We start from the raw sequence: 14,991 nt of genomic DNA, 5'->3' as shown, positions 1-14,991 counted from the left end.
AATTACTATATAGCTGGGTGAGGTGAACTGTCCGAGTATAACAATATAATTTTGTACGGTAGTTTTTCAATTATATTGTAAACATCGAGCAGTCGAGAAAAGAAACTTGGAAAATTCACCAACAGATATTGGAAAAGTTACAAGTATGTAAGTAAAAACTCATTTGTTCGTTTGAGCTATATGGATAGATTGGTATCTAAGTACCTACATTTTAAGCTCTTTCATAACTCAATACCTATCTGGTGCTGGGATTTTGATTAAAATACCAATTTATCGTAAGCGTCTTAGAAAAATTCCACCAGTACTGAGCAGGGTTCTATCGGGTCATTCCACGCCAAATCGGCGGATTTTTGCACGAGGGGAGTTCGATTTTTTTTCAAAATCAGAGCATGATTAGAGGTCATCAAACGATGACGAATAACGCAAACCGGACATGTTTTTGATTTTTTTTAGCGGAGCTGTGGAGCTTCAAAGTTTTCCAAAGTGGTCGAAAATGAAAAATTTCAGTTGGAAATTGCTCCGGTTGTATGTGGTATAGAATTTTAAACTTTTTTTCAAATTGTAGTACATTAGAGGGTAATTGACGAATGATGTGAAAATCAGTGTTGCCACTTTCAAAACCCTAGAAAAATTGATTTAAAAACTTATTAATAATTTGAATATAACCACGATGTCTGCGAGTAAATATTCCGAAAAAATTATAAGTTTTAGTCCTTTTCATGCAGAATAACATAAAAAAAATGGACTGGCATTATTTTTCATTTTTGAGAAAAAAAAATTACAAGTTTTACACTTATTGTAAAAATACCATCAGAAACTTAAAAAATGAAAATTTTTGCATTTTTGAGATATTTTACCAATGTGTAGACGAACATTTGAGAAAAATTTCCCTCCCTTGCAATTTGTCAACAAATTGACGAGAAGAGAAATGGAGAAATACAATTTTTTGTGCTATAATTTCAAGAGCGAATCATCGAAAAAATTTCACCACTGTTTTAAACAAAAGCAGAAACCTAAGAAATGAAAATATTTGCATTTTTGAAATATTTCACCAATATGTAGACGGACATGTGAAAAATCCCCCCCTCCCCCTAATTTGTCAGTGAATTTACGAGAAAAAGGTACCTACCATTTTTCTGGCTATGATTTTGCAAGTGATACATATTTGAAAAATTTCGCCACCGATTTAAAAAACCCCCCAAAAAAACACCATTTTCATAAAACTTTTTACTAGGGGTGAAACCGAGTCAAGTGGAACGATTTGTACTTGACCAAAAATTGTGACTAGGTACTCGTCTCAACTTTGAGACCCTGTAAATATTGATACTTTGTTGTGTAGTCCCATCCTTTGGCTACAAAATGACTCCTCATTTTTCAAATTTGGTCCAAAAACTTGGCCTCCGGAATTTTTTTTCTGAACAAACTTATTTCGTTGCACTTGACCCAATAATGTGTTCAAGTGGAACAGACGGCCCGACGGGTGGGTCAAGTGGAACACAGAGTTTCCCATAAGAAAATGATAGAAAATTTACGTATGATTCTGAATTTTTAATATGTTCTTCCCCTCAACAAGTGCTCTTAACCCTATTGACAATTTCAAGAGGCAGAATGCTAGCACTAGTTGCACCATTTTGAACATCTTAACTAGCATATCTGCTAGCAAACTGTTGCTAGCATGATGCTAGGAAAGTAGTACCAGCACCATGCTAGAATTATTTTTCTAGCAATATGCTAGTTAAGGTGTTCAAAATGGTGCCACCAGTGCTAGCATCTTGCTGACATATGCTGGCATACGCAATTGACATAATTCTAGCAGGGAGACTAGTATTGTGCTAGCATCAATTTGCTTGCAAATGAACTAGTCAAGGTGCCCAAAATGGTGCTACTGGTGCTAGAATGTTCTTGCTAGCTTTGTGCTAGAATGTTCTTGCTAGCTTTTTGCTAGAATATGCTAGCATGTGTATAATTAGTACAATGCTAGAAGAATATCAGTTTCTTTAAAAGATTATAGGGTATTTTTAATTAATGGTATGAAATTTCCCAAAAAATATCCAAAAATGGGCAATAGCCATACAATGCTAGTTTAGAGCTAGCATTGCACTAGCATCTTGTGCTAGTATAGGCTGAGTGATTACTTGGCGAACTTCACTCTTCTTATATTTAAACAAGAAACCACATTGAGCTTATATTCACATTGACTACATACTTCATCTAAGAGAAGTTAAGTGTATCATGATAGAGAACAACACTAGCAATTTGCTAGCATTATGCTAGCACTTGACTGCTAGCACCTGGATAAGAATGTCTTCCAACAAAAATCTAGCTCCAAGCTATTACCTTGACTGCTAGCTTTACCAAGACTGGAATAGCGCTAGCAGTAGACTAGTGCACGTTTACCAGTGATTGTCCTTCTAGCATGTAACTAGCATATTGTTAGCATGCATTTTGCTAGTTCTATGCTAGTAGTGACTGCTAGCTGTACTCAGTGGTTATGCTGCTAGCATGTAACCAGATAATTGCTTATCTGCCTCTTGCACCTCATGCTAGCACAATACCAGTTCTATCCTAGGATGCATTTTCCAATAAAAAGTCTGCTGGCAATGTGCCAACACAATTCTAACTAGTAATCTGCTAGTTAATTCCATGCTAGTACTGTGCTAGTCTTCTGCTACTCATGCTAGATGGGCGCTACTAATGCTAGCATTCTGCTAGGATTAACTAGTGTATGGCCAGTGTACTTTTTACTAGCTCATATCAAGCTAGCAACATGGTAGTTTTATGCTTGCAGGAACTGCTACATATCTTCATTTGGTAGTTATGCTGCTAGTGTACTCTGCCAGTTCACATCATGCTAGCAATATGAAAGCATCATGCTAACAAAACTATGAGCATTGTTCAGTAATTATGGTGATAGGATGTAACTAGCATATTGCTAGCATATACTGTGCTAGCTCATCTCATGCTAGCATTATGATGAAATTTTGCTAGTGTGAAATGCTGGGATCACTCGGTAATTACGGTGCTGGAGAATGCCCCTATGTTTAGCATTCATTGATTTTGAAAAAGCATTTGATTCTTTGAAAATGGTGTCTATGATGACAGCTCTTGAAAAGATTGGAATTGATCCTGCTTACCTACAAGTGATTGAGTATATCTACAGAAATGCCACAGCTTCTATCACAGTCAATGGAGAAACAGCAAAAATAAGGCTCAAAAAGGGAATAAGACAGCGAGATGCTCTTTCACCTAAATTGTTCACAGCCACACTCTATAACAGCATCAGAGATATACTATGGGGAGAAGGAGGACTGGAGATCTCTGGAGAAAAATTGACCAATTTGCTGTATGCTGATGATGTGGTGCTGATAGCACAGGATATGGATGAACTTCAGGGAATGCTGGACAAGGTGAGAGATGCATGTCTAGAAGTAGGACTGAAAGTTAATAAAGGGAAGACCAAGACTATGTGCAATGGGTTTGTGACTGATAAAAAGTGTGTCCAGCTGGAGTGGTTGATGGATTTGTGTACCTTGGCCAAGATATGACTATGAATAATGATTTCAACAGAGAGATATCCAGGAGAATAAAGGCATCATGGGCAGCATACTCGAGGCTGCGAGGAATTATCAGAGAGAAATCAATACCAATGTGTCTGAGAAGGAAGGTAGCCAATCAATGCATCATCCCAGTGGCCTCATATGCCAGTGAGACATGGGCATTGACAAAGAAGCTGGAAGATCGAATTGTCAAGATGCAGAGGCGTATGGAGAGGTCAATGCTGGGGATAATGCTGCGAGACAAATGGACAGTGGAGAAAATTTGGGAGACCACAGGGGTGACTGACATTATGGAGACAGCTAAGCGGAGTAAGTGGTGCTGGTCTGGTCATGTTGCCAGAAGTGGGGGTCAACAATGTGGTAAAGACTACTCAGTGGAGACCAGACAGAAAGTGGGCACTGGGGAGACCAAAACGGACATGGGAGGATGAGATACAGACATTGTGGAAAGAAGTTGGGGAGGCCTTCATCCAGCAGTGGATTGATAAAAACCGCTAAAAAGAAGAAAAGAAAAGAAAAATAATGAATCAAGTTTTTTGAAAAAAAGAAAATGACTCTCCTGTAAAATTTCACTTTTTTGAGATGTAACCTTATTACTCCTGAGGTGTGATATAATCACAAAGGGTATACACAGTGGTGTACAGAGCGATTTTTACAATTTTTTATTAAATGGTTTTGTAAAGTCGTTGAAACATGAGATGTGAGTACATCATGTACTGCATATATGAGAATACACTTCACTTAAGTAAAAAGATACAGAAATTATAAATTGTATAATTGTATGTATATACATTTATACAAGCATGCCTGAGCTTTTTCAGGACTTTTCACTTTCAGTTGCACTAATATCTAAAGCTCATTTGAATAAATTTTACCCATCATTTGTAATTTGGATGAAGTGAAATTTTTCCAATGATGTCGTTTACATGACTAAAAGATTGAACACACATAAAGGAATCATGATTAGTTAGGTACAAAAATTAACAACCATGTAAACAAGAATTCCTGAGTTTTTACAGAACTTTAGGCTGACAGCTACTCACACCTCTAAAGCACAGCTGCATATATTTCACACATCATTTGTAATTAATTTGGATAGAGTGTAATTATTTTGGTATGATGATGTAGTTTACTCAACTTAAAGATCGGACACTTATAAAGGAACCATGATCAGTTACAAAAATTAATAACCATATAGGCGAGAATGCCTAAACTTTTTCAGAATTTTAAGCTGCCATATGCCAGCTACTCATACTTCTAAAGGATGTCTAGGTACTCCTATATAAATTTCACACATCATTCGTAATCAATTTGGATAGTGAAATTTCTGCATGATTAATTGATGATGTGCCCAATCATGTAGTGGAGGAAACTGTATCAGTGTACAAAAATTTCACCAGGTATCCAAGTTAATTACGAATGATGTGTGAAATTTATATAGATGTGCTTTAGAGGTATGAGTAGCTGACAGCTTAAAGTTCTGAAAAAGCTCAGGCATTCTTGTCTATAGGTATGAAAGTATATTTTGAAAGTACACATTGTAAGCTACTTACTTCTCTGATAATTTTTTTTCCAAACTTCATTTGAAGTTTATGAATTACCGAACGAAAAACTTGTAAAATTTTCCATTGGGAAGAAAATAATGCGCAAAAAAACAATTGCTGATGAGAGACACCCAAGTATGCATGGATCCAAAATAAGTACTTGGATCATCAATACTACACTACGAGTATAATTTTTAGTACCCAGTATGACTGTAGCTCTAGTAGTTGTACTCTAAACCATGGGGGGGGGGGTCCATAATTGTACCTTCTCCTCTACTAGTGGAAGCTCGAAAATAAATTTCCATGAGATACATAATCAATGCGATAGCGGCAACACCATGATAAAGGATGTTAGCCCAAATACCCGATTTGTCAAAAGGGTATGCGTTGATTTGTATGCTGTACCACCACGAGTGGTTATAGGACTCAATGATGATGATGGTATTTTTGCAATAAGTGCCAAACTTGTAATTTTTTACTCAACAATGAAAAAAAATGCCAGTCCAATTTTTTGATGTTATTCTACATGAAAAGGACTGAAACTGAGAATTTTTTCAGAATTTTTACTCGCGGATATTGTGGTTATATTTAAATTATAAGTTTTTAAAACGATTTTTTTTAGGTTTTTGAAAGTGGCAACACTGATTTTGACATAATTTTTTGATGTTATTCTACATGAAAAGGACTGAAACTGAGAATTTTTTTAGAATTTTTACTAGCGGATATCGTGGTTATATTTAAATTATAAGTTTTTAAATCGATTTTTTTAGGTTTTTGAAAGTGGCAACACTGATTTTGACATCATTCGTCAATTTCCCTCTCAAATTACTACAATTTGAAAAAAAGTTCAAAATTCTACACCACGTACAACTCATTTTCGGCCATTTTGGAGAACTTTGAAGCCCCACAGCTCCACCAAAAAAAAATCAAAAAAATGTCCGATTTGCGACATTTGTCATCGTTCGATGACGTCTAAACATGATCTGATTTTGAAAAAAATCGAAGACCCCCTCGTGAAAAAATCCGCTGATTTGGTATGGAATGACCCACCCCTTTTCCCCGCTCTTCTCATGAAGCCTAAATAAGTGAAAATCGCATTCAAATGGAAGACGAATTTGGAGGAATTTTTTACATGATGTTTTGCGCGATTTTCGTGTTCTATTCGACTTCGAATCGAACGAGATTGCTTCCTCTGTGGTTTTTGCAGAAAAATAACATTCGGTGTATATTACCAGGTATGTAGCAGGTACCACTATATACCTATACCTGGTTATAAATCACGTCAAGTACGCTATAAAATGTTAGGTCTCTGAAATCATCGATTTTTGCGCGTTTTGATGGGTTTATTGCGTTTGCGAAGATGGATGTTTTACTAAAAACATGTCGTACTTGCTCTCTAAATTTGAAACAGTGAAATTTCACTGCTTAGCAGTCACGACATTTTGGCTTGTTAAAAGCAGTAGTTTTTTACTGCAAAACAGTGAAAAATCTACTGAATTGGTCAGTAAAAATCATTTTCACTGATCAATTCAGAAAATTTTTCACTGTTTTGCAGTAAAAAACTACTGCTTTTAACAAGCCAAAATGTCGTGACTGCTAAGCAGTGAAATTTCACTGCTTCAAATTTAGAGAGGTATTCTTTCGTCGATCGTAATGGAACGCGCCATTCAAATCATAACTATTCAAGTTGATAAATAATTTGCCGTCGAATGTCTGGGATTTATTGAATTCGTGTTCCATTCGAATACGAATAGTTACTTATTATGGGAAAATCGCGTTGAAAAAAATAAGAAAAAATCACTGATAAATTCGTTATAGAAACGAGCACGAATTGACGGTGATTTTTTTCTCCATTTTTTTAGTGCAGTTTTCAATACGAATTTAGGGGAATTTTTTACACGATTTTTTATGCGATTTTTTGTAGGTATTCTATTCGACTTCCAATCGAACGCGATTTCCTACTCCGCGATTTTGTGTGTTTACTGGGTACTCAGCTGGTTACACATTACTTCGAAAAGTACGCTAGGTTTCTGAAATCATCGATTTATCCGCGTGTTAGGTTTATTACGTACACAAGCAATAAAACATGTCGCACATGTACATTATTCTTCCTTCAATCGAAAGATTCGTGATTTTAATCGTATTCAAGTTGACAAATGATTCAGCGATCAGCGAATGACTATAATTTATGATCTTATTTTTCGTGTAATTTTCTGACACGATTTTCAAGCAGAAACGAAATCACACGATTACTGGGTACCTACATATCAAGTATATATATTCAGAATCGGGAGAATAAAGGTATCAGTATTCGGTTTGATGTTCAGTGTACGTAGGTAAATAGGTATCAGAAGCATTACCGATTCAAATCGTGGGTCACATCGAATCGTAGATATCCGCTTCCTACAGCGATGGCTATAAAATCATATCTTTTCATTTTATTGGTTGTATTTGTATGTGAGTATGAGTAACTTTCGTTTAATACTATGATTTAAAAATCCATTAACATTAACTGAATAATAAATTTCTTAAATTGTGTTTCTTCTTGATTTCAGCCATACAACTTTATGCAGTAAAATGTAAGTTTGTACTTGGCGAAACTTTCATAATTTTTAAATTATCTAATTTATTTTCTGCTTCAACTAGATGTATCCGCCAAAAAAATTCTCTGAAAAAGAATCAAACTCCTGTCTATGTACTCGGTTTTTGAGGAAACTATTCTCGAATAAATCGTCTAGCAAATCCAACCCCGAATAGGATGCAAAAATCTCGTGAAAAATCTGAATTCGCCAACAAAACGCACACAATTTTTTTCCATTTTTTTTCATCTCGATTTTCGCATAATTATTCCCATTCGAAAAGAGCGCAAAAAAAGAATTTTTATATAGATTTTTTGTACGATTTTTGAGAATTTCTGCTTTCCGCCAGAGTTGATTTCAAATTGGTTTTTTACTGTTGAATTCTGATTTTTTTTTAGACTGCGATACTTAACAAACGACTGTTTCTTTATGATGGTTTCAAATACTTTTTTCGTGGTGATTTTAAAATATAAATTTTATTGTTTGGTGATGAAGAACTGATGAATTATGTAGTTCGGAATTTTCTGGCGATTATTTCAAATGAATTTTTTGTGGGAATTTTCAACACTTTTTTTTTAGTGATTTTTAGAATAAATTTTCTTTATGGTGATTCGAAATTTAATATTTTTATTCAGCTCAAAATTTTTCTTGAGGGTTTAAAATTGTTTTTTTTTCCTTGGCGATTTAAAATTTGATCTTTTTTTTATTAAACGTGGAATTTTCGGTGTCGATTTCAAATAAACTTTTTCTGATGAAAATCTGAAATGAATTTTTCCTCGATGATTTCGGATTTAAAATGACACGATGTAATAGTGAGAGTGAGATAGACTAGGTTAGGTAGTGCCCGCACAACAATTGTAGACGTCGACATTTACATCGACTACGTTTTTTTTCCAACATATGATGGAAAAATGATGAATTAATTATTTAGTAGGAATCTTCTGTCCATACAAAAGCCAGGTAAATGAAAATTTTCGAAATTTTTTCATTATTTCTGATACCTCGACATGCCATCTCGACATGTAGATGTAAAATTCGATGCTCGAAATTTACATCTACAACTATGTCGACCAATTTTTCAGAATTAAAATTTCTGTTTTAGTGTTTAAAATTTTAGTAAACATTCAAAAATATGATCTCGATCAATGTGGAAAACAAATTTTTTAGGGAATTGATGAAATTATTCACTTTTCTGCAGTTTGGAGATGTAGATGATATGATGTTGATATTGTGGATGTATTTGTTGATGTCGATTTTCACATCAACATTAACATCGACATGTCGACATGAAAATGGATTAGTTTAGTACTCGCAGATAAAGTATTGCACCATCTTTGATATAAGGGATTTCTGTTGAACTTCTTGATTATACAGACTTTTCGTCTGTACTTCTTCGGAAGTGGACTTTGCATCAATGCTGTTTTCAGCACTAGCAATAGCCACATCAGAGGAAATAATTTTTGAGGAAAAAAATTAAAAATTTTTAAACTCAAATTCTATATCTTAATGAAGCAGGAGGTCGACATAAATTTCGATGTGAATGTCGATCCATCCACATCCATCACTTTTGGATGCCCCATGTTGATGTGAATTTCGACCCTATGTGGAGCCAATTGTCGACACGAATGTAGATCAACATCAGTCGACAATTACATCGACAATTAGCTCGACACAGGGTCGAAATTCACATCGACATGTGGTATCCAAAAGTGACGGATGTGGATGGGTCGACATTCACATCGAAATTAGCATGGTCATTGTTGTACGGGTGAGGATGATAATTATCGAGTATGAGAGAAATTCCTATAATTTTGTGTTAGGCTAATTCTAAGAAATATTCGTTAAGAGAGAAAATCTTTCTTAGATGCCTGCTTAGCTCAAGATGGAGAGACTTTAGTCAATCAAACTACACTATTCACTTAAGAACAATCCTTTCGTTACCTTTTAGATTATGAAATGATAACTCAAGGAGCATTTATGTACAATTATTTTAATCAAGAAATATATACAAAAATGAGCAGATTAATACCAAATAATTTACAAAGGGTCAAAACGTAAATTATTCTGTTTTGCCATGACGATACAATGGCATGCCTAACCGGCCAAGATTAGGTGGCAGATTACAACGCACGCGAGCTAGCAAGCTAGGCTCGGAAGATTGGTTTAGGGGATAAATTAAAGTACACATATAGGCGAATTACAACAGCTTCTAAGGTACAAATAGATCAAATGGTAGATGATTAACACATCGTCATCTACCAATTAATACAATTACGCTAGATATAATTTTAACGTAACTAGATAAATTAAGGGTGCACGTAACCCTGAATAAAAGGATACACGATTACCTAGGTTGGTCTGAGTACACTTCTGTTTAGCATGTTCACATTGCCTGCCTCTCCCTGGCGACCCCAATAATAGTCGCTTCAGCAGGTCTGGGTCGGAGATCCATTTTTGTAGAGACAAAGGTATGATTTCCGGATAAATCAATACCAGTGACTAAAAAAGTACCACGATCTTACGCGGGAAATTAACGACGAGACACGTTATAAGTCCAAAATCACCATCTACGGATGGGTACTTCAATGTTTGGTTTCCAGAGAACCTAGGCAGGGTTCCCTGGTCACCTATTTAGCTGGTTAGGTGAGCTGATGAGAAACTACCGCGGACTAAGTACTCAAACAGACTGATTTTTCTAGAGAATACGAAGCTGGAGCTGAACCTCTGCTTCGACAGAATTGTCGTACGATAGCCTTGATCACGCCCCTACAGTAAGATTTGCATAATCTTGCCTAAGGCCGGCAAGATCATAAAGCTACGTTGAGGGGAAATTACATTAAGCCACGCATAGGCGGTCAGGGCATATCCGCTCATCACAACGAGTTTTAATTTTCAATGTTGAATTCTAATGCAGTGATTTTTTTTCCTAATATAATGAATAATTTAGACTTATAAAGTATTCGGTATAATGATTTAGTTTGGATAATTTTCGTGATTATTTCAAATGATTTAGTTTTTTTTGGTAGTAATTTTTAATAAATTTTCTCGGGTGATTTTTAGGATAAATTTTCCATTAGTGATTTAGAATTTCATTTTTTAAATTCAGTAATCGCAATTTCAAATTGATTTCAAATTTTTTTCTCATTGTTGAATTCTGGTGAGTTTTTTTTTAGAGGATTTTTCGTATAATGATTTAGAACAAAATGTTGGGTGCGATGATTTAGTTGGGAAGTTTTTCGTGATTCTTTCAAATAATTTTGTTTTTTTGTAATAATTTTTACCTAATAAATTTTCTCGGCGCATTCTTGACATAAATTTTTCATTGGTAATTTAGAATTTCATTGTTTAAATTCAACCTTGGCGATTTCAAATTTGTCAATCGATCCGGAGCATCTAAAATACTAGAATATAACGGAAATTTTAGCTCTCTACTTGATAGTTTGATAAAATTTTGAATTCATCTCATTTTTTAGTACGTTTTGAATCTCAAAATTGCGTCAGTTGAGGATATCATACAATTACTCGTATGTAGGTAGGTATAAAAATTGAAAATAAAAAAAATCTAAAATTTCAATTCAGATAGGTGGCTCATGAACTTTAAATTCATGGAAATACCCAGATTAGGTATCATATGGTTGGAAAACATAATATAAGTACCTACATCTACTATTTTTTATGTTTTTCAGACTATGCTGTTGTCGCTCCTGATGGTGATGATAAGCCACTCGATATCTATGGATCATGCTGGGATCGTGCACCTCCAGACGACGGCACTCCACTTCAAGGCAGTGATAGCGATGATGAATCGTAGGTAGGTACCTCTATTATTTGGAAAAAATCAGCGTGTCAATTTTTTCATACAGATAAAACAGACCTTTATTTTTAAGAAAAATAACCCTAATAATTTTAAGTTTTCCATGAAAAGCAAATTTACAGACCTATATTTTTAAGAGAAATAGGAACCCAATAATGTTAATTTTTTCATATAAATTTACAGACCTCTATTTTTAAGACAAATAAACTTGATAATTTTCTCAGCTATGCGTTTGATTTTTTTTTTTTTAAAGACGATGAGTGTTGAAAAACTTGAAGTACATATGAGAAAGCTTCAAAGAACTTTCTAGATATTTTCAAAAACGTGGCGTCGTGTAGAATTTCATCGAAATTTTCAATAGTGAAAAGTTGGACAAAAGGTAATTAAATCTCATCGTTTCAAGTTGACAACAGAACTAACAAGAAAAAGTCACTGTACAGTCCCACAAGTAAGTAAAAAATTATCCCGGAATTAAATCGATTTGCTTATATTGTAGACAGTAGCTCATATGAAAACAATCGTTTACGAACGAATGAATCACTGAAAAATAAAATTTACATTCAATTCATTCGCGAACGATTTGCTTATGAGAGAATAATCGTTCACGATGAATGAATCACTGACATATTAAATTCGATGTGGGTGACAATTATTAATGTCATGACGACATTTGACAGTGTAAATCATTTTTAAAAAAACTGCTTTCAAATCGTTCGCGAACGGTTTGCTCATATATGAGACAAATTGTCTACGAATGAATGAATCACTGAAAAATCAAGTTAGATTCAGATGAATATTGACATGAAGAAATTTGGCAGTTTTAATCAAACTGCATTTAATTCATTCGCGAACGATTTGCTCAGATAAGAAAAGTCGTTCACGAACGAGTGAATCGCTGAACAATCAAGTTGAATCAATTAGATATGGATGAAAATCGGCATGACTGAATTTGACAGTTTGTTTTAATCCCATCATAAAAAACTGGGCTCGTTTCGTTCGCGAACGATTCGCTCATTGTAGAAAAATCGTTCGAAAACGACCAAATCGCCTGTACATCAATTGCAATGAAAGAGGAAGTGGCATTTGACTTTTAAAAATCCATCAGTAGGAAATCGAGATGATTCGTTCGCGAACAACTTCGACAAAGGCAAAAAAACAGTCGTGAATGAGTGAATCACCAATAAATCAAACCACAAAAAACAGAATTGATTTGTTATGAAAAATAAGAGACGAACGAATCGTTCAGAAACGATTAATAATTTGAGAACGACTTGGAAAATATCAACTCAGACATGACATGACAGACGATTCGTTCTTAAATCTACCAACACTACCAACAGTTGAAAAATAGTTAATGATTCGTTCGCGAATGATTTGCTCAGAGTAGATGAATCGTTCGGGAACGAACGAATCACTGAGAAATTCAATTAGATATTACAGGAAACTTTGTCAATTGACATTTTTAATCCTACTTATCATGAAAAACTTGGCACAACTGGTTCGCGAACGATTTGCTCAGAATTAACGAATCATTTTGATTCCAGAAATTAAAAAAAAAATCGAGTGACATAATATGGTTTATAAGGTTTTTGAGAGTGCTGAATACGAATATCTGGTTGTTTTTTCGACTATGTCTGTGGAAGTCCTCATTGACCTCCCTACTTTTGTACCTGATCATGATAAACAAAATTATCCAAGTGTTTCAAGGAAAAATCCAACAAAATTGCACAAAACCTACCAACATAACATACAAATACATTTTTACTAATTTTTTCGGACAGCTTTCAGATAATTTTGTTCCTCTCATGATCAGCATGCCTGATTATAACATGATTTCTTCAATTTCAGGAAATTTTAGAAGCCAGTAGGGGCTTTGGTGGCAGTTGATAAAAAAAACTGAGTCGATATTCGTATTCAGCGCTGCCAAAAACCTGATAAACCATATGTCACACGATTTTTTTTCAATTTTTTGGCAATTTCTAGGGTCGATAATGGCGTTAGAGGGGCCGAATCGAAAAAATGAGTTTATAATCGTATTCGGAGCTTCAGAAAACGTATAAAACGATATGTCACACGATATTTGGAATTTTTTACATTTTGACTAAAATTTTTGGGGCTTTGTCCCCCCTTAATTTTGAGAAATTTTCCAAAAATTTGAAAAATCGTGTGACATATCGTTTATTAGGTTTTTGGGGGCGCTGAGTTCGAATATCACCCTATTTTTTTCGATTCGACCCTTCCGACGCCCCCTTCAACGGTCGAAATTCTCCAAAAATTGAAAAACAATGTGTGGCATGTGGTTTTCTAGGTTTTTGAGGGCGCTGAATACGAATATCAACTCATTTTTGGATTTAATCCCCCCAACATCTCAATTGTTTCAAAAATTTCGATTTTCTGGCCATTTCCAGGGTCGGTGAGGGCGTTAGAAGGGATCGAATCGAAAAAATGAGTTCATATTCGTATTCAGAGCTTTAAAAAACGTATAAAACGATATGTCACACCATATGTAGCATTTTTTTTACATTTCCACCAAAATTTTTGGGGCCTAATCCCCCCTTGATTTTGAAAAATTTTCCAATAATTTGAAAAATCGTGTGACATATCGTTTATTAGGTTTTTGGGGGCGCTGAGTTCGAATATCGCCTTTTTTTTCGATTCGACCCTTCCGACGCCCCCTAAACCTCCGAAATTTCCCAAAAAGTGAAAAAATATATTTTTTTCGATACGTTGATACTTTGAGCAATTATCGCAAAATTTGTCGAAACTTTCGCATTATATTCAACTCTTTTGCTGGAAAATTCGGCCTCCGAGAGGGGAAAAAAGTGAAAAATTTTGTTCAATGTATTCTGCAATTTCTTGAATTTTTACTTCTTTGTTTTTCCGATGGCTCTGAGGGCCCTTGAAATAAACCTGGGCACAAAAAAAGATAATACTTACCCCTTTTCATTGTGCCAAAATCGCGTTCGAATGGAAGACGAACTTGGAGGAATTTTTCACAGGATGTTTTGCGCGATTGTCACGTTCTACTCGACTGCGAATTGAACGCGGTTGCTTCCTTCTGTAATTTTTTCGGGAAAATAACATTCGACGTATTTACTAGGTACCATACCTGGTTATAAATCACGTCAAAAATACTGCATAAAATTTAGGTCTCTGAAATCGTCGATTTTTGCGCGTGTTGGGTTTATTGCGTTTGCAAAGATGGATGTTTTTCGATCTATGGCTTACACAAGAACCGAAACATGTGGTACTTGTATTCTTCCGTCGATCGTAATGGAACATCGTATTCAAATCATATTCAAGTTGACAAAATGGTTATACATCACGTCGAAAAGTACGCTAGGTTTCTGAAATCTTCGATTTACCAGCGTGTTGGGTTTATTGCACTAAAACATGTCGCACTTGTATTCTTCCTTCATCGATCGTAAAATTCGTGATTTTAATCCTATTCAAGACGACAAATGATTCAGGAGTTGACAAATGCCTGTGATTTATGA

At 34.9% G+C, this 14,991-nt stretch overlaps 1 protein-coding gene and 1 long non-coding RNA gene across 3 annotated transcripts in view; one reads left to right on the top strand and one right to left on the bottom strand.

The window, feature by feature from the left end:
• The window catches only part of LOC135834409 (uncharacterized), a 532,193-nt gene that overhangs the window by 246,623 nt on the left and 270,579 nt on the right, over window positions 1–14,991 (bottom strand). The window lies entirely within an intron of this gene.
• LOC135838219 (uncharacterized) lies at window positions 7,347–12,000 on the top strand. The gene is made up of 3 exons (XR_010557338.1): window positions 7,347–7,558; window positions 7,657–7,680; window positions 11,367–12,000. It is a non-coding gene; the product is annotated as an uncharacterized LOC135838219 (long non-coding RNA).

The sequence above is a fragment of the Planococcus citri genome, chromosome 2 (assembly GCF_950023065.1).
Source record: "Planococcus citri chromosome 2, ihPlaCitr1.1, whole genome shotgun sequence".
In the NCBI taxonomy this organism is placed as follows: domain Eukaryota; kingdom Metazoa; phylum Arthropoda; class Insecta; order Hemiptera; family Pseudococcidae; genus Planococcus; species Planococcus citri.
The sequence above is the reverse complement of the archived record's forward strand: the minus strand, read 5'-3'. Positions and strand labels throughout refer to the sequence as shown.